General features: G+C 38.4%; 1 long non-coding RNA gene across 1 annotated transcript in view; it reads left to right on the forward strand.

Annotated features, from left to right (window-relative positions):
* The window catches only part of LOC141279628 (uncharacterized), a 135,133-nt gene that overhangs the window by 27,544 nt on the left and 94,322 nt on the right, over nt 1-13,267 (forward strand). Inside the window, exon 2 of the long non-coding RNA XR_012334210.1 lies at nt 13,110-13,171. This is a non-coding gene — a long non-coding RNA (uncharacterized lncRNA). The remainder of the gene's footprint in view (nt 1-13,109; nt 13,172-13,267) is intronic.

The raw sequence follows: 13,267 nt of genomic DNA on the forward strand, positions 1-13,267 counted from the left end.
CTATCATAAATAGATTCCAAAAATATTCCCCAATTGGTAGAGACAAGGCACTCGATCTTAGGGGAGAAAATACCTTACATATGTACATACAGTTTAACACCAAATCCAAATAGTATTCTTCTATATCGCTAATTCCCTTCAATGGTTGAAATAAGATTTGGTGTCAGTATTATCAGAATTTAATAATGAATGAATATTGTTATTTTATTCCTGGAAAGATTATGCATTCACTTTAACAGAGAAACATTTATTCTCTTTGATTATGGCGGTACTCATCAATTTTTCATTTCTCTCATAAGTGCTCATGATAAGGATAATGAAGTTGAGATAAGCAATTCATCAGTTTCTGATAACAATTTGTTGAGGACTTCTATTATTCTAGAAACTCACCCTCATTTATCCAGTGCAACACTAATGTTAATCCTTTTCTTTGCCTTAATTTTTTCTTCCTCTTTTAGAGGTTGATAAATGAAATAATGTACCTAAAACTGCTTTGTAATCTCTGAAGTGCTACACAAATGTAAGGTATTATTATTTAAAATTATGATGTATGCTTGGCATTTAGAATGTTGCTCTTTGTTTAATAATGATGTCTAGTTCTTCCCAATTGCTTGGAGGATCGACGGAAATGGCTCATTGATTGGTAAATTAATGCTACAGTCTTTCTGTTATATAGGTTTCTGAGATGATCGCTATTCCTATCTTGAGGAATTCATGTAATGCAGAAAGTAGAGAAACATGGCTTTTTAACATTTTATGACTCTACTCTGCCAGATAAAAGGGCACTACTTCTCTCGATGTGCTTCTGAACCCCTTGTATTCTATTCCTGTTTTAATCCTTTTGACACTGATGGACACTGAAATGCTCTATACAACCTCATAACTAAAGGAAACTTTATCTTACGGGACTCTGATCTCTAAGAGTATCTTGCTCTTCATTTTATCTGTTTTTTTAAAATCAAAACATATTTTAGTATGAGAAGTAAATAGAATCTTCTCCTGGACTTGATTTTCCCCATGTTCTAAAATGTCCTTCTCTTTGATGCCCTTAAATATTATAAATTAATTTGTATTCTAAAAATCTTCAGTAGGATCCCATGGAATTGCCTCTAAACCAAATCATCTCTAATCTCAATTTTTACAATCTGGATTACCCATTCTAACTTCTCTGCAAAAGTCATTCTCAGCCAGGCTATTATAATCCACATGTATGTTCTGAGCCCTTGACAAATGTATTCAAAATGTGAAATGATTTTGGGGGGGCATACTTAAGCTAAGTATGTATTGTATTAGAATAATATTTTTCAAACAGAACACCAAATGGAATGGATCCTGTGAAATGAAGAATAGCAGAATTCAGTCTGTTGTCTGTTGAAAGCAAGAGTTAAGAGACTTAGTTTTAGTCTAACGGAAGGCAGGTAGCAAGGTAAGAGCTTGGTGTTTACTGGAAATTGTTGACATATTCCTTGTGAGTATAACAAAGCAAGATCAAGGCAGAAATTCTTCTACACAAAACCAATGTGGTTCTGAAAGAGTGAATAATTAACTATAGACCTTTTTAAAACACTCATACCAGAGTATGATTGTGCTGTAGTTTTTGCTTATCGTGTGTTGTTTTGAAACTTTACATTAGTTTAGCTCTGCTAACTAATATTCCAGTACTTGAAGTATACTATAAATTCTAAAAGGCTGAGAACTACTGCTCTGCAAGATTAGCAAATCTTAATCCTATCCAACAAGAAAACAGTTATAAAGAAAAAAGATCTTGTTATGTAATTGTCTTATTTAATAGCCTGAGTGAAACATTCTAATAAAAAGTCACTTATAACTGGTTTTAGTCAGTGTTGTATGACTTATATTTCCTACAAGTAATTTATTCGAAAGTAGAAAGTCAAAGCCAACACTACCCACTAGCTCTTGAAAAAGTTTATTTTCCTTATGTGTTTAAACACTTGTCAAATAACATTTGATTCATTCTGAGCCACTATAAAATTTGGCACATTTTATATTTTCTTGGTACATGTATATCAGAGAGGAGAAATGAAGACTCTTATTTTTGTGAAAAAGAAAACAAGTTTATCTTCTGAATAATGGATCTGTGGGGATGCAAACAGTTTGAGACGTGAGGAGAGAAGAAGCTGTGTGGGACCATTGCTGAAAGGTCCCGCTGGGACTGAAGGAGGACCGTCAGGGCCCTGGCTCAGGATTGTAGAGCCACAATGAGGTTCCAGTGAAATCGTAGACCACGAATATTCCCTATTTGTATTGATTCCAATGTGGTGTTTTGGGTTGTTGGGTGGCAATAAGTAAGTGATGCAAGAAAAAGGAGCTCCACAGAGAATATGGGGTAGTGATATGGAAGCCAAATAGGTGGCAACACCTTTTTCACATGTTTGCTGCAGAACAATATCCGTTCAATTTATTGACCAGATTAATTGAAGCCCATGCACTGCTGCTTCAACCAGCTCAGTTCTAGGCTTACCTCACATTTTTGTATCTATACCTGTTTATGTCAGTGGCTTTCATTATTATAATTTTGTACTTTAATTATCACGTAATTAGAAGACTCATGAGTACAAAAAGAGATAAACCATATGCTAAAATGTTTCTTCAAAAACACATTTTACCGTTTCTTTGAACAGTACAGAAAATTAGTCCTTAAGTTTTTCGCTGTCATACATGAGGAAATTTAGTAAGAATCTAGCATTAGTTTTTGAAATTAATGTACGAGTTCATGGTTTACCTTAACAAAACCAAAGTGTGAACTTGAAAAAATTGCATTATGTGGCTTATCCCAGAAAATAACAGGAAACTCGAGTAAATGGACCCAAACACAAATAATTGACCTAACATTGAAATGATTGCAGAGTAGTTATTGCATAATTATTTTTATGTTTTAAATTAAAACAAAAATATTTAAAGGACATGTGATTTAATTTTGTGCCCACTTTAAAAGAACTTTTCCAAGCTGCTAGTCAACAGTTCCTTCCAAATTGACTGGATAAGAGGGCTTCTACCTATCCATGTACATAGAAACACACAGCAGCTAGTCACCCATTGTGAACACTTGGAATGCCATAGCTATCCTGTTTTTTTCTGTAGGAAGAATGGGGCTTTGTAACAAAATGTTTTAGTCTAAGGCTTTGTTTTCAATTTAAGCACTTACGGGGGTTATTTCCAAGAAATAAACAAAAATGGACCAAATTATTATAAAAGACTTTCCAGATTTTGACCAAATTTAATTTTTTTTGATAAATGTGTGTGTTTTGTTTATTCAAAAGCTTTATTCGGGTATAATTCAGAAACCAAAAAATGGAACCATTATAAGTATACAATTGAATGATTCCTAGCGAATTTAGAGAGTTGTGCAACCATTACCACATGTAGTTTTAGAACATTTTTATCACCTCAAAAATTTCCTCTCACCCTTTCACAGTCAGTCCTGTACCCCACTCCCAGCCCCAGGCACCTCTGATCTGCCTTCTGTCATTATAAATTTGAGTTTTCTGGACATATCATATATGTGGAAAAACACAATACGTGCTCTTTTGCATTAACTTGGGGAAATATTTTTGAGATTCATCGATGTTTTCGTGTGTAATAAAAATTGTGATATATTGAGTTTAAATTTTCATTCAGTTCAAAATGCTTTCTAGTTTCCCTTGTCATTTCTTCTTTGAAGTATGAATTATTTAGAAGTATATTGTCTAATTTGCAAATATTTAGGGATTTCCCAAATTTTTTTCTGTTGCCCATTTCTAATTTTATTTCACTGTGGTTGGAGAACATAACTTTGAATAATTTCAGTCCATTTTAAGCTGACTGAGGGTTGTTTTATAACCTAGCGTTTGGTCTAGCTTAGAGGTTAGTCTATATGTGTTTTAAAAAATTGTATTTTCTTTTTTTTTGTGGTACGTGGGCCTCTCACTGTTGTGGCCTCTCCCGTTGCAGGGCACAGGCTCTGGACGCGCAGGCTCAGCGGCCATGGCTCACGGGCCTAGCCGCTCTGCGGCATGTGGGATCTTCCCGGACCGGGGCACGAACCCGTGTCCCCTGCATTGGCAGGCAGACTGTCAACCACTGTGCCACCAGGGAAGCCCACAGAATTGTATTTTGATGTTCCTGGATAGACTGCTCTATAAATATCAGTTAGATCATGGTGGTGACAGTGTTGTTCAAGTGTACCATTTTCTGTCTGGTTCTATCAAATATTGAGAGTAAGACATTGAACTCTGATTCTGATGATTGAATTGTCTATTTCACCTTTCATTTCTGTCAGTTTTTTCTTCATTTATTTTGGATGCTCTTCTCTTGGGTGTGTAACTTTCATAATTATTATATCTTCCTGACATATTTATCACTATAAAATGTCCCTACCTCTAGTAATATATTTTTCTTCTCTTAGAGCCTGTTTTTTTCTGGTATTAACATAGATACTCCAACTCTCTTATAGCTACTATTTTTCTATCCTTTACATTTGACCTATTTGTGTCTCTGATTCTAATGTGTTTCTCTTGTAGACATTTGGATCTTCATTTTTTTAATCCAGTCTTACAATCCAGTCTTAAATTTTTTAATCCAGTCTTACAATGCTTTTTGATTAGAGTGCTTTTGTTCATTCACATTTAATGTGATTATTGATGAGGATGGAGTTGTCTTCCGATTTCCCATTTATTTTCTGTATGTCTAATTTTTCTTCCTCTTTTACTGCTTTTGTTTATTTTAGTGTAAAATTTGTATTTTTGTGTAAAACTTTTGTGTAAAATTTTAGTTTCCTTTTGATTTTTAAAGTTACTTTTATAGTGTTTGCTCTAGGGATTACAATATACATCTTAACTTCTCACAATCTACATTAGGTTAATACTGACTTATTTCCAGCACTAACTGGAAATATAGCAACTTTGTTCCAATACAGCTCCTTTTCCTTTCCATTTCTTACAGCTCTGATTATCATATATATTACATGTGTATATTTTATAAATCCATGAATATAGTACTATAATTATTGCTTATAACTTGGAAAGAAATTTTTAAGTGAAAAAGATAGTCATATACTCTTCTATATTTATCCCATAGCTTCCATTTCCAGTGCTCTTTATTTCTTCTTGTTGATTTGAGTTAACAGTTGTATAATTCTTTCAGTCCGTAGGACTTTCTTTAGTATTTCATCTAAAACTGTTCTGCTAGCAATCAGTTCTCTCAGCCATGATTTACCTAGGAGTGCCATTATTCTTCTTTCCTTTCTGAAGAACAGAATGTTGAACATGGAATTTCTGATTGACAAGTTTGTTTTGTTTCATTTTGTTTTGTTTTGTTTTGCTTTCAGGACTTTAATTTTGCCATTCCACTACTTCTGGGCCTCCGCTGTTTTTGATAAAATGTCAACTTTTAATTTTATTGTTGTTCTTGTGCATGCAAGTCAGTTTTCTTTGATGTTTTTAGAATTTTCTCTTTGTCTTTCAACAGCTTAACCGTGATGTGGTAGGCGTGGGTCTCTTTGTATTTATCCTTTTGGTTTATTGAGCTTCTTGAACCTGTATAGTAATTTCTTTCATCCAATTTTGGGAATTATAAGCATGTATTCCTTAAATATTTTCCTGCCCCTTTCTCTCTACCCTTTCTTTCTGGGACTCACATTGTACCTGTATGTTAGTAGACTTGCAGTTGTCCTGTAAGTCTCTGTTCATTTTTATTCAACAGTTTTCCTCTCTGATTTTCAGTTTGGATGATTTCTTTCTTTAGGCTCACTGATTCTTGCTTCTGCTATCTGTTATCTGCTGTTGAGCTCATGTAGTAAAATTTTCATTTTCATTTTTGTATTTTTCAACTTCAGAATTTCTACTTGGTTTTTCTATACTTTTCATTTTTATTATGATCTCTGTTGATTTGTCATTGTCATATTTTCCTTTAGTTCTTTGAACATGCATATATCCTATAGCTATTTTGGCAACTTTGTTTGCTAAAAGCAACATTTTTACTCACTCATAGACAGTTTCTATTACTTTTTATCCCCGTGTGTATTACTTAAACTTTCCTGTTGTTTGCATACCCTACAATTTCAGACTGAAAACATTAAATTTTAGATAATTTATTGTCGCAACTCTGGATTCAGGTTATTTTCCCCTGTGGGTTATTGTTTCTGTTTTGTTTTGGTTTTTAAAAACTTGCCTGGTCTATATCTGTGTGATTGTTCTTTCCTTAAAGTGTGTGACCACTGGGTCTCTGTTCACTTGTTTTAAAAATATTATTATTTTTATTTTATAGCCTCACATCCTAAGTATCACACCAATGTCTGCATAGTTTAGTGGTGAACCACATTTGGCCGGATTTTGTGCTCAAACTTCATGCCAGGAAGGCTTCTACCTTCTCCTGACAGGTTTGCATGTGGTTTGGGTCATGCATTTAAATGACACACAGCCTCCTAGTCAGCCAGGCATGTGTAGAGAGCTTACTTAGTCCCTCTGTGGCTCACTTATATCCAAGATCTCCTGGTTAAATGGCTAGTCCACCAATCTGTTGCTCACCCAAAGCAGGACTCCACCTTCTTATTTTCCCTTTTTGCTTCCTATTGAGTTTGCTGCTTTTATTAACAATGCCCCGGGTGTAGGATTTTTGCCCTGTGCCAAATCAAATTAGCCTTCTCTAGCAACAAAGCTGCTCATTTTTACAGCCAGCCCTGTCTTAATAGCACTGTTACCTCAACTGGACTGGAGGAAGGGGAAAATGGAACATTCCCAGGCAAAAATTCCCAGGTAAGAACAGTCTTTACTGTTACCTGGAGCTCTGGGGGTTTTCAAGAGTAAATGCCTCCCTATTTGCTGTTTACTTTTGGTCATTTTCCAGAGCTGTGATCATTTTTGACAATTTTGTCCAATTTCAGAGTTGTTTCAGGAGGAGGGGAATTGTTGACATCTCCTCACACTAGAAGTACACAGGCGAGTCCACATTTAAAGAAATATGGACGTGGAACATTCTAGATATGGGACATTACTTCCATGATGCTTCTCTAATGGTCCTACTTCTCACACTTGCTAGTTATAACATTCAGTGTGAAGCCCATCCCACAACTGACTGTATGCCCTCTCCTCTCTCTGCTTGCTACCAAATGTTAGGACAAACATTTCACATGTTTTGCCTAATAACTAAGTGATAATTTGAGTGATAGACTTCTAGAGCTGCAAAGACTATAAAATAGATTCTCTACCCATCATGATAGAGTCACAGTGGTCTGGACTCTATAGATACTTAAGTCATATCACCATTAATTAAAAAACAGCTTCTTAATCCTTTAGTATTGTTGATGTTCTGGGAGAAAAATGCCAGGCCATCACTGTTTGCCCAACAATGACAAGAAAAGGGGATGTATTGGAATGCCTTGGTCGTTGACTTCTGAACACCCTTATCACCCCGGGAACCCATCATTCAAACTCCTGTAGTGTTCCTGTTATAAAAATACTTTTGTGATTAAAAGTAATGTATCTCCTCTTGGGCAAATAGCAAATGATTAGGACTATTATTTTCAGAACCTATAGGATATGTAAGGAGGGAGATACCTCAAACACAAAGTTCTGGGCCAAATCTCCTAGTCGTCCCATTAGAGTTAAATAGGCTTGTGCTTTTAAAAGATGAATAGATGGGAAAAGATTGACTGAGTTATTGTGAAATAAATGGGTCATAAGGGAAGAGGTTGTTGCACAGGACACATTGCCTTTTGGCCTCATGGTAATTAGGGGCTGTGCTCGTGAGAACCAGCGTCCCCTCAGTAAAAGGGCTGACGGTAAGGGAACTGGTGTTTCCTGAATTCCTTTAAGACAGAGGAGAAGGAAGTTTATGTGAAGAAACAGAAGGATAGAGGTGCTTGCTGACAGATGGAGGCTCCAGAGGACATTGTCAGACATGATAGAGCAGAGGGAAGTTGGCAGAAAAATCAGACAAGGGGTGAGAATTCTGCAAACAAAAATATAACCTGAGGGCCTGACATTTGGGAATGAGGGTAAGAAAAAATTTTCTCCTGTCCAAAACAGGGACACATAATCACAAGGGGAAAAAAGCAAAGCAAAACAAAACAAACAAACACTACAGTGTTTTCTTAAATACTAAGTGTACCTTTAAATGGATCAGCAGATAACTACAAATTAGTAATTAACCTTGTCATCATTATCAGTATCATCGTATTCTTATTATATTAAGTGAATCATTATTTGGGAGTATTAAAATACCCAGTGTGACTAACGAAGTTTACGTTCACGTTTCAATGTATGTTGTTAATGTGGAAATCCGAGTGTATACCTGGGGAGGCTTTTTCCTCAGGTGGTGCCTCCCTCCCATCTGTCTGACAATTCACTGTAGCCCTGGGGCATTTCTGGAGGCAGCTATTTGTACTAAAAGGGAACTACTGAACAGTGCAAATGCCGCTAAAAAAATTAGCGTGCCTTATCAGAAGGCACAGATGTTAACTTATCAGATACAAGGAAAGGAAACTGTTATTAACTGGATCCTATTCTCCCTCTGTCAGTTTCATGTAAGGAGACATTTAAACAGTACACAGCTGGAATTTGGAAGTTCTCCTTTAAACAAGACTCCACAAAACCAAGCTAATTTAGAGTACTTCTATGTCTACCTCCTGTTTCTTTTTTTCTAGCTTGGTTTGCCTGTTGACGTGAAGATGTTAGTAGTATTGGTGTATTTTGTGAAGCAAACAGGAAAAGTTTCCAAAAGATATGAAGGTTTAGGGAATTGACACTAAGAATAAAAGTTGTTAGGTTTCCAGTCTCAAACGGACTCAACCAGGCAAGGAGTATTGCCGACCCAATCTCACTTTGCAGCTGAGTGTAAAAGAACCATAAGAGCTGAGAGTTGAAAGTGACTCTAGATTTTGTTTACTCAAGTTCATTCATTTTGGAAGCTAGAAAACTCAGTGCTCAGAAAGGTGAAATGGCCTGATGAAACTCATAAAGTGATAGTCACGAAAGGCCCTCACTGAGATCAAGCTTTCTTTAATCTGAGGTTAGTCCTGTGTTAATATATCAGCTTGCCTCCTTCTCAAATCACAGGAGATTAAGATGTAGTCATCTTTTTGTTTGTTCCATTCTTCGTAAGTTCCCAGGTACACAGAATTTGTGATTTCTCTTTGATCCACATTTTTGATCATATCTAAAATAGTATCAAAACTCCACGAGGCTTAAAACTGACTTTTAAATAAAAGGATTATAAAATTCTGCACGTGGTTCGTGTACATGGTGTGTACTCTTCTATCCCTATGCTGGTGTGGAAGGTGGAAAAAGTAAAATAAATGAGCCAAGTTTTTCCAGGTGAAAATAAATTGTTAGAATTCTTTCTCCATTGAGTCACAGGCAAATTGCCCCAAGTGACTTTGCTGCGCTGTTTCCCTAAATCAAATAACTTAAGGTTACCCCAGCCTGTTAAAGTTTATCACATAGTCAGTATGCCATATATTATACTGGTCTATTCAATGACTCAGCTAAGTATGATAGGCAGTTTTCAAAACTATTTTGTGGGGACTTCCCTGGTGGCACAGTGGTTAAGAATCCGCCTGCCAATGCTAGGAGACACAGGTTCGAGCCCTGGTCCCGGAGGGTCCCACATGACGCGGAGCAACTAAGCCCATGTGCCACAACTACTGAGCCTGCACTCTAGAGCCCGCGAGCCACAGCTACTGAGTCCGTGCACCTAGAGCCTGTGCTCTGCAATGAGAGAAGCCACCGTGCTGAGATGCCCACGCACCACAAAGAAGAATAGCCCCTGCTCGCCGCAACTAGAGTAAGCCCGCATGCAGCAATGAAGACCCAACGCAGCCAAAAATAAATTAATTAATTAATTAAAAAAATATTTTGGGGTCCTTACAATTTATTTCACATTTTCCTCGAGAAACTTCGATTTTCCTGACCTGGCCACACACATAGAGTATAAATTCCATGAGAGGATTTAACTTCAGTGCCTTAGCAGAGTGTCTGACACGTATGTTGCTTCTTTCTGTGGACTCATGCTCTCATTTTCATATTTACTTACTGGTTTTAAAACATATTTACCATGTGTGGTGTTCATGTATTCATATTTTGGGCAATAACCCTAATCCCTAAAGGGATTCTTGTTTAATTATTAAACAAATAATTATATAAAATCTTGTTTAATTATTTTTAAGTTTAAAAAATCATTTTGGAGGAAAACTAAAACTTCATTGAAAAAGAGTATGCTAGGAAGAAACTTGAAATAAAAAGACAATACTTCTAGTTTAAAAAATATTTACTTCACCAATAAAGAGTACTGAGACCTTTACTCCCACCACCTTTAAGAGGTAGTGATTCAATAAATACTCAATAGCTAGAACTCCGTCAGGATCCTCAGAAGGAACAGTCCTCTTATAACCTCAGAGGTGAGCCACGGACCAGTAACATAGATAAATCCCCTCCCACATCTTCATATACCTAAATGTGTACCTGGCCCAGTAGGTGGACAAATAAATCTGGGGAAGTGAAAAGCAGGCTCTTGGGGTCTGTTATGGTCCTAAGAACAGTGGCCACTGGGGTCGATGGCATCTGAGTCAAATGTGGAGAAATTAGCTTTCCTGGCCAGCATTTGGAATAGAAGCTTAAAGCAGTCCTGTGTGGCAGGCAGTATACTCCTCTGGTTAGAGAAAAGCTGTAAAACGCATGTTAACTGGAATTCTCTCTGAACTGTGCTGCATATGGCTTTTTTTTTTTTACATCTTTATTGGAGTATAATTACTTTACAATGGTGTGTTAGTTTCTGCTTTATAACAAAGTGAATCGGCTATGCATACATATATATATATCCCCATATCTCTTCCCTCTTGCGTCTCCCTCCCTCCCACCCTCCCTATCCCACCCCTCTAAGGTGGTCACAAAGCACCGAGCTGATCTCCCTGTGCTATGCGGCTGCTTCCCACTAGCTAGCTATTTTACGTTTGGTAGTGTATATATGTCCATGCCACTCTCTCACTTCGTCCCAGCTTCCCCTTCCCCCTCCCCGTGTCCTCAAGTCCATTCTCTATGTCTGCGGCAACTCAGGCAGCCGGGTGTCTTCACAGCCACGTGGGTTCTGGCGTCAGCAGGCGTGGGGTGAGCCAGCTTGTTGATTCACGGGAGCCCACTGGGCCCATGGTGCCACGGACACTGCCTGGACTGCTGGAGTAAAGCGGGCACCAGGATGAGGCGCTGCAGGGAGGATCTAGGGGAGGGAGTCACCTAGGGGGGTGAACAGGTTTCTTGATTCAGGGGAAACTGTTTGGGGCCTGACATCACAGAAGCCCTGCTGTGGTAGCCACCTGGGAGGCGCCTGGGTCACTGGAGGAGACAGGCTGCCGTGAGCCGGGTATGGGTTCATGGAAGCCCACTGGGAACTTGATGCCAAGAACATACGTGTAGGGCCATTGGAGCTGGCAGGTGCCAAGGAGGAGGAGGGGGGTGGAATCCTGGGTTCAGGGGAGCCTGAAAGGAGCCACAGAAGGCTCTGGGAGATAGCCTGGGGCTGGGGCTGGCAGCCTTTAGGGTCCCTGGTGGAGTCCAGTGCTCGTTTTACTCTCCTCCTCCTGTGAGGAGGACGTCTCTCTCCCGGCTGGGTTGTCTGGGAAGATGGGTGTGGTTTGAATCTATCTTTCCTACCCTCCTCGGCGCATCCTTTCATATTTCTGTACTTCACCCAGATGCCATAATCCCTCACCTGGAATTCTTGACTCTTGTGAAAGTATTTTGATGTGTAGATAGTTGCTCAAATTGATGGTGTTTCTGGAGGGGCAAGCAGTACAAGTTCCTATGCTGCCATTTCGCTGACATGACTCCTCAGCTTTTTCTTTTTATGCTATTAGATTGATTTACTAACATTTCTGGTGTGTTACTTCTACATCATAATATTTCTAAAGGATAACATTTTCTACATAACGTAATCTAAATAATATTATCTAAATAATAACATTTCAAAGTTCTAATTAACTTCATTTATCCTATAGATATTTTTGAATGCATGGTTCTCCTCTACCAGAAAATTTGCTAGGAATTCTGAATCGCATTTCTATATCCACTGTAGCTCTCCTGGCAGGCAAAGAGTCAAGAGACCCAGGTTGTACAGCAGACTGGACAGTATCTCTGTAGGTGAACACAAAGTCATCCCTTCTTCAGTATTCAGAAGGGTGGAATGAGTCAGAATAGTACATTTTAGAGCTAGTTTGTGTTAAATCATGTTTAAAACCAGTACGTATGCAATTCAAGTAAGTGCTGTGGCTTTACATATGATTAAAAATAAATAAATAAAGCTGAGTGCCAAGGAAAGAATTTATATTGAGCAATAATCATTAGAGCCTCCAAGCTGCGCATTCAAGGGGGCCAGGTAGGGAAGCGGGAAGGAGACAGGAGGACGTGGGTTTGAAAGAAAGCTCTGTATTCCCCAAATGAGGTCTCCACATAGGAGGCTTAGGAGGATCAGAGATGGAATCACTGAAGCAAATGATCTGTCTTATAAATTAGACTTCAACTAGTGTAAAAGCTGCAGACGTGAGGGACCGATTGTTTTGGTAGCCTGTCGGAAATAATTTCAAACCTGATGAGACACAGAGCAGTGTGGTGTGATCTCCTAGCCTTCAGCTCCCATGCTGGGAGAGAAGCAGACCAGCACAGTAGAAAATCCTCATCATGGAAGCACCGCTGCCAGACCTTAATGCCCAGCCCTGCCACTCGCTTCACTCACCCCCCCTCCCTCTCCCGTGCCCCCCTCCACCCTCTCCTCGCCTCCCTCCCTCGGTGGGTATAGAATTCAGTTTTTATGGAATCAGAATGAGTTGATATAAGCAATAGAAACAAAAACAACATCAAAAGAAATTACACCACCATCAAACTATCTCCTAACATCATTAGTGACCTAAATTAAAGCAAGATAATTGCCCCAGCAGACAACAAACAGCCATGAAGAATACTAATAATGCTGAAAGTGTACTCTGGCACCCTGCCAGCAGCCAAGCCTCACAACGGTCCTGCAATTTGTGTACAGATTGACTGACAAAGCTTTTTTCTCAAGTTTGAAAAAATAGAATAAAATCAGTGAAACTCACCTGGATGCTTCTTGTTTGTTGTTTTCAGGATCCTTCTTGTGAATGGAATAAAAGCAGAAATGGGACCCTTAAAGCTCGGCTGAATTTTGAGTAAGTCATTGTCAGACAAAGTCTGACATGCTAAATAAGCCATGGCTTTTATGAGAGAACAAAAAGAATGCGATTTCTGACATATAGGTCAGTGGC

This window comes from Tursiops truncatus, chromosome 10 (genome assembly GCF_011762595.2).
Source record: "Tursiops truncatus isolate mTurTru1 chromosome 10, mTurTru1.mat.Y, whole genome shotgun sequence".
Lineage (NCBI taxonomy): Eukaryota > Metazoa > Chordata > Mammalia > Artiodactyla > Delphinidae > Tursiops > Tursiops truncatus.